Source organism: Ptychodera flava, chromosome 15 (genome assembly GCF_041260155.1).
Source record: "Ptychodera flava strain L36383 chromosome 15, AS_Pfla_20210202, whole genome shotgun sequence".
In the NCBI taxonomy this organism is placed as follows: Eukaryota; Metazoa; Hemichordata; class Enteropneusta; family Ptychoderidae; genus Ptychodera; species Ptychodera flava.
In genome coordinates, this window is record NC_091942.1 from 37,551,448 (window position 1) to 37,558,463 (window position 7,016).

General features: G+C 35.7%; 1 long non-coding RNA gene across 1 annotated transcript in view; it reads right to left on the bottom strand.

Annotated features, from left to right (window-relative positions):
* Positions 1–308: 308 nt before the first annotated feature.
* Positions 309–7,016, bottom strand: part of LOC139152107 (uncharacterized) — an 18,548-nt gene continuing 11,840 nt past the window's right edge. Inside the window, exon 2 of the long non-coding RNA XR_011556553.1 lies at positions 309–3,427. This is a non-coding gene — a long non-coding RNA (uncharacterized lncRNA). The remainder of the gene's footprint in view (positions 3,428–7,016) is intronic.

A 7,016-nucleotide genomic window follows, 5' to 3' on the forward strand; every position in this document is an offset into this window, starting at 1 on the left:
CTGTCAGTGTCACACTTGATATAAAAACGCAAAAATTAATGCCGCTGATTCCCAGATCGTGACCTTGACACAGAGACCTGGGATGACATATCGTCAGTGATGTCGTATGCCTTCTCTTCGGCGACGGTATTGATAACTTACATAATAGGGTATACATGGCTGTCTCGCTGCTCTGATTACGATAAATTCAAACCATTGTCAAGCTTCATGGCATGAATTGATTTCATCTTTCCATGAAATAAAATGATACAGTGCATCGAGGAAGACTAGACGTTACAAAATACGACAGTTATTGACAAAATTCAAACTCATGATGAAAAAACTGGTAAATTCCATTTTATTATTTCGATAACAAAATTGAGTATGACATATCGCAGTTCATTATCATCTCATATTTATTACTTGCATGGTTTTCTCAGCTATGTAGACAGACTCAAACAGTGTAAACTTTCTGTATATTTATTCATAGAACATGTTAGGAAGATTCTGACATTATGAACTGTAAACAATTAAGCTGTTAGAATGTGAGTATAAATTTCTAGTCTTATCTCTACTGTATCTTACATTTCTGTCCTGTCAGTACACTGGTTTGTGTTGATCGCAATTATACTCATAGTAGCAACTGACCTAAAATATTTTGAACGATGTAGATATGTGACTGTTCATTAGGTTTGTAGAAGTCGAATCTAAATATGTTTGTCATCAGCCTATAGGACAATTGTGATTTCTCAACTCAATGTAACATAGATAACACATTCGAATTGTGGTCAATTGTAATATACTCACTGGCCTTGAATTTTGACATGCTTGGCAAGGTTGTTGTGTGTCATTTAACAAACCATACATGGCCGTTTGGGATAGTTTGTTCAAAGCTTACAATTCTAAAGGTATATTACTAAGGAGCATAAGTACACATTGTGTTTTGCGGTGATGACAAACTTCTGGCGATAGGCAATAGGCCAGCCCGGGAGATAGGTCATTCCAATCCCGGGAGATAGTCATTCCAATCCCGGGAGATAGGTCATTCCAAACCCAGGAGATAGGTCATTCCAATATTATCGGGATCAATTGTCAGTACATGTCAACAGTGTCATGACAACAAGGTAAAGTCGGCGAAAACTTGGCCTATATATTACCTTTCAGCTAATCTCAGTCATGTCTGGATACATTTCTAACTAATGTAGTATCCGACTGAAAGATTGAATGTAGATGTAGCACACGTTAATTTGCATCCACATTTATTTTTATAAAAGAGTTGAGTTTCTATCAGAAGCACGCTAGTTGAACTAGACAACACCTACATTTGCTTGTTGACTGAGTAATATTGCAAAAGTTAAGACTTTAAAGTCATGATCGTCGACTTAGAAATTTAACTTGGCGATTACAGTGTACATTCATAATTTGATCATGTCGTATAAAGTAAATAGAAATGACATATCTGACAGCTGTTGTACATACCATTGCTGATGCAGAGGAATTTGACCAGGACAGTGTGACCGGTTTGCAATAGACGCTCTGATTCCTAACTAGTTGGTATGCTAATTGGTTAACATATGCTAAAACATTGTACTACACTGTAGACTTTCTATTGTAATTCCGAGTATGGATCATGAATCTTCAAGCTATTGCATGTACTTTACGCTGGCTGGCAATCAAGTTCTTTATTTTCTAACAGTCTATGCTCGCCAATGGTTTAAAGTTTTGGCGGGTTAAATTTGGTATATCACACACCAGAGTTTGCAAGCATTGATGGCCCGTAGTTCTTTGATGATCCACACAAGCACAGTAAGCCTACAGGCTGGTTGTATTATGTAGAGTTGGTTCATAATGGGAATAGGCGTAGACATGAAACAATCAGTCCTACCATCATCTTCAAATTTCTCTCATAACGGGCTGGTAATGTTAACGGAAGAAAGACACTGTATATTCCCATTGAATCTTCAACGGCATTTGAGTAAGTTGATGATGACGTAGGCGACAATTCACTATGTCTTCTACATATCTTAAAACTGTGACTGACACTTCGAAACATTCCCATAATACCTTTCTGTTTTCCAATGTTAAAAGAGGTATATGAAACATTGTCAAAGATGATTTCCCAGCTATCTACTCACCTTGGTATGTTTTATATCTCAATAACCTTTGCCGAAGAATTCAAATTCATCAAAATCGGACATAGCCATAAGGATAATTATTCAAATTTATGTAAATGATTTGATCAGTCTCACAATTCATGTTAAAGTTCATATGTTCGTAAAACTTTACTTGATTTTACTTTAACATAATAATTGCTGGGAACTATAATTGAACGCACTTAAGTCGACGTTAAGATAAAAATTTCAGGTAAAATCTTATTTACATTCGATACGTCCCACAATATCATAATACTAAGTTCGTAAACTGCATAGATTAATTACATATGTATCGAGGATAAAGCAGATGACTTATACTGCAAAATAAGTTTAATGAAATGTAACGTCAGTTTTATAATCCTTTGGTTTGAACATAAATGATAAACACTGAACCCTGAGCTCATGAGCAAGACATAACACATTGACAAAACTTAGTGGAAGACGAAAACGCTCGGTAAATGTAACATAAGGCAGCGATGACACAAACATGTTTGTTTCGTGTCAAATGTCTTGAAAAGTCTCCGAATATCACTGTCAAAGACAGTATACTGTTGTGTATGGTAAAACATAAACTGTTGCATAAGTAATGGAGAACTGGTGTACTGTGGTTTGTATCTATGCACGATTGTGTCGTAGCAAATTTCAAAAGCTTAGCTGATATAAACATGATCGTCTTGTTTTTTTCGTAAAGTTTGTGAGCTGGTATTAAAGAGACCAACTCACGGTTCTTCTTCCACTACATCTTCATTTCCTTGTAGTGTCTGTACCTGCTCTCTCAGCTGATTAGTTTCCATGTATTTGTAGTTAAAGCAGGATACTAGCACGGCAAAGAGCAGACAAGCACCGAATACACAGATACATCCATATGCTATGTAGCGTAGGAAGTCCACACTGCGGCCTATGGCAAGTGCGAATGAGAGAAGCATGATAGCTGTGGTGATAAACACAGAGGTCAAAGCCCAGGAACACCTAACTAACGTTTGTAGCACACTCATGGTCCACATGGGTTTCTTCAGTGAAGATGATACTTCTTTATGTCAGTGATGCACCTGTAACCCTGTACAACTTTCACATCAGTATGGCGACCAGAGACAACCATCCTTGCAGCCGACATATCTCGTCTAAGAGCACGTTTACATAGAATAATTCATCCAGTATACATCTAACTACCAGTGATGCCGTCTTCTTATCAATCCATCGTTAACATCGGCTAATCATGTAATTACGATTTCTCAGTTTATCTTCAAAACGAGGGTAAAATAGCTGACCTCATACGCTTAAGATTTGACCATTCCCTATAGTGTAAAACAAAATCAAGATACGTAGTTGTTACCCTTTTTGGATAAGTGTCCGTGTTACAATGGTAATGAAGAATAAACCGTAGGGGGAAACAAGAAAATGTGAAAATAGAATCGGCAAAATATCTGCCGTGATTGAACTTTGACTTTTATGCCTAAGTGGATCTCCTTGATACCCTAAGTGACATTGTCGACAGCCCTAATTGTCATGCAAACCCTTACCTGTATGTAAATCGAGTTGACTGTTACAGTAAAAAGAACCAAGTATTCTATAATTTACACTGAAAAACCACAACGATCATTGGAAAGTAGACAGAAATACCACTGTACTTAGGTTTACAGTGTTATGCGATCATAAAAGAAGAGTCTGTGAATAATTAACAAGACATGAATGCAATAGGTCGTATAAAATTCGTACGTCATATAGTATCTCAAACGATGGGATGATCATGTATGCCTAAATACTCTAATCTGTGGACCGAAGCTTCTGATTTGATGTTTGTTGGCTCTTTATTTTGCTGTCTTTGCTTTGTTCGTCTTTGATGCCATATAGAACGTCTGTCCCCTGCTAATAGTGTGTTTCTGTACACCTAATCACTTCATCGGAAGTGACTCACTTCCCGAACTTCAAAGGCGAGCTCAGGGGCCTCGCTAGCTCCATGTAAAGCAATGAAATTGAACGTAGGAAAATGCAAGTACAGTTTCTAAACTCCATTAATCTGTTTCCCATATCTGTCCGACAAATTTAAAAGACTACATCCCCGTTATAATGCCTTTTTACCCCGGTCCACAATGTATTGTTGATAATAGGTGGCTTTACCTTTATAATTGTCCACACCGGTGTACATTTTCACCATAAGTGAGTAACTGAACCTAATCGGTAAATGCAGATCAACATTAAACTAGATGAAAATGATCAAGATGAATCATTGAAAATTGAACGATTGTAGAAGACGACAATTGAGAGTAATCAGTCACTTCAGAGGTGACAAGCTTGACATATATATTCTTGATATAACAATAGAATAAATATTACCACTCGACTTATTGGCATTTATTCACATTATAAACAAGAAATTGAAAAATACAATCCTTGCGTACTCTTCTGCTGAAGAATCTTTGTACCCAAATTTTCTTGAATCACAACAGAAAATTGTTATTTTAAGTCACTGGTAACAAATTGCTTAAAATATACCCACCCTCAATATTAAATATGGCGGCCACATACTAGTACCTCCGTGGGAAAATTAAATTTCTATTGTGGCTTAAACGAGTTATGGGGATAGCTTAATTTTCTCAGCGTTTTAAAACAGATTCCACTGAGGTGTAGCATAGCAAAAAGTGGGTATTATGATTGTATTCTTCTGATACAATAATCTGAATGTCCAAACTTTGCGGTGTTCATCTTTAAATTTTAATTTATGCAAGGTTTAAGATTGTGTGTCCCGCGTAAAGTTTCGTATTTCGATATCACAGCGATTTAATCGAACATCATGCCAGATTGATTTGGGCAAAAAATGAAGAAAAATCAACAATATTGTACTGTTGAATGAATGAACGAATGCTGAATTTGCTGACACATCAAGATCACTGAGATAAAGCATTGTGTGATAATTTTCGTTTGGACGACGTCTTGTTTCCAAGAACAATAACTTAACAAAACTAACTTTTGTTAAAATGAAGGCGAGACACAGGTTTGAATTTTTAAGGTATCATCACAGTTTAAATACTTTGTCGGGAAATACTTAGTTTCACCTAGCATGACGTCATCACGGGAAAGCTGTAACTTTCGATGATTTTCTTTCACTTTTTTGTTTTATATGTCAATTGCAAGTTCTTGTTCCTCTCCCAAAAACATGTTGAAACACTATTTAGCTTGTCAACAAAGCATCAAAACGTGTAAAATGCGCTCTTATTGTTTACATTTGAATTCCAGTCCTGACCAGAATTCACTTGTCAACAATAACAACACAGTTTACACATGCACAGGCTGAGTTGACAAGCCAAGTACTGTATTGCTCAATACGCTTTTGGAAGTAGAATAAGAAACTGTAGTTGGCATTAAACAAAAATAATGAAAAAATTATCAAAGTAACAGCTACTGGCCCTTTAAAGCTCGCGTTATTTGCATAATGTGATTAGATAATCAATATGAGCAGGTGAGGGATCAGAACATGTGACGTAATGATTTATAAGGATTGCAGTATGCACACGACGCAATTCAACAATCTAAAACACGAATCAACATCCCTGGAGTATTTGATTCCATTCGTCAAGATGAACCCATGTACATATTCAAGTAGCTATCTAAATCCAAAATGGAATGGATATTCCCACTTGTGGTTTTACGATACCGGGTCTCTTCGATGATGTACATTTTCGATGATTCAGACAGATCTGTGCGTGACACTCTAGGAAATCAACATGACCAGAGATTGTCCAACTATCTCGATGAGCAATGAAACCCCTTACTGCAGAACCCACCGCTGCCGAAAACTTGAGATTCAAGTTGTAGGTACTAAACATATATACAAAATAAATCACCTTCTTAGCCAAAAAGTATGGTATCTGTATGACAAATTTGTACTTACTTATATCCCTGATGTGTTTACTTATTTCTTGATTTGTTTTTTATTTCTTTATAGCTACTTGGAACATTTTCATTGCAACTGTTACATACGCAAAATGTTAAAATGAATTCTTTACAAGTATTTTTACCGTTTGATAGGAGAACGTATAATAATGAAATTATTTAGGGATAACCGGGTGAGGTTGAACATTCACTCAATACTCAGAAGATTCAACAATGACAATCATTTTTTGACAGAGTAATCGCATTGACTTCTATTACCATTCGTAACTTTTAAATGTCCTGAAATATTGCAAATTATTCATAACTATTAAAAGTCCTTAAATGACGTAAAGTGTTCTTAACTATTAAATGTCCTGTAATTATGAAAATTATTCTTTTACTTTACGATTTCAACTTGTATATTGTCAGTCCCGTTCCCATTGCTGTACGACGCGTTGGTTATATGTACATGAAAAGATCACAGAGCAATATTATTATAAAATTTATCTATATATTTCATCTGACGTATTGATGTGAGCCTAAAAATTTTTGAGCATATTTTTGCATACTAAACTTTCTATTTGCACACGCTTTATGCATAAATAGATGGCAAACTTCGGAATAAGTCTGACTCAATACGGATAGTTTTCACTCGGGTTCGAACCCACAACATACGGCATCAGTCTTTTACATATTCACAGCACGACTGAGAAAAGAATTTATCGTCAATTTAGGAGGGCGCGATCACCTCCAGTATGTTGCCAGTGAAGTCCGTTGTTACTCTTATCCATCCACTTTCACTTGGATCAGTCTCGTTAACATTAGATTATTTTGTAATCAAACATTCTCTTCAAATCTCGTAAATACAAACTCATAAACTGCCTGACTGTCTCAAATCGGAGCGATAAATTCACAAAGTAAACTCATATATTTATGTATATATATATATATATATATATATATATATATATATATATATATATATATATATATACATACATACATACATACATC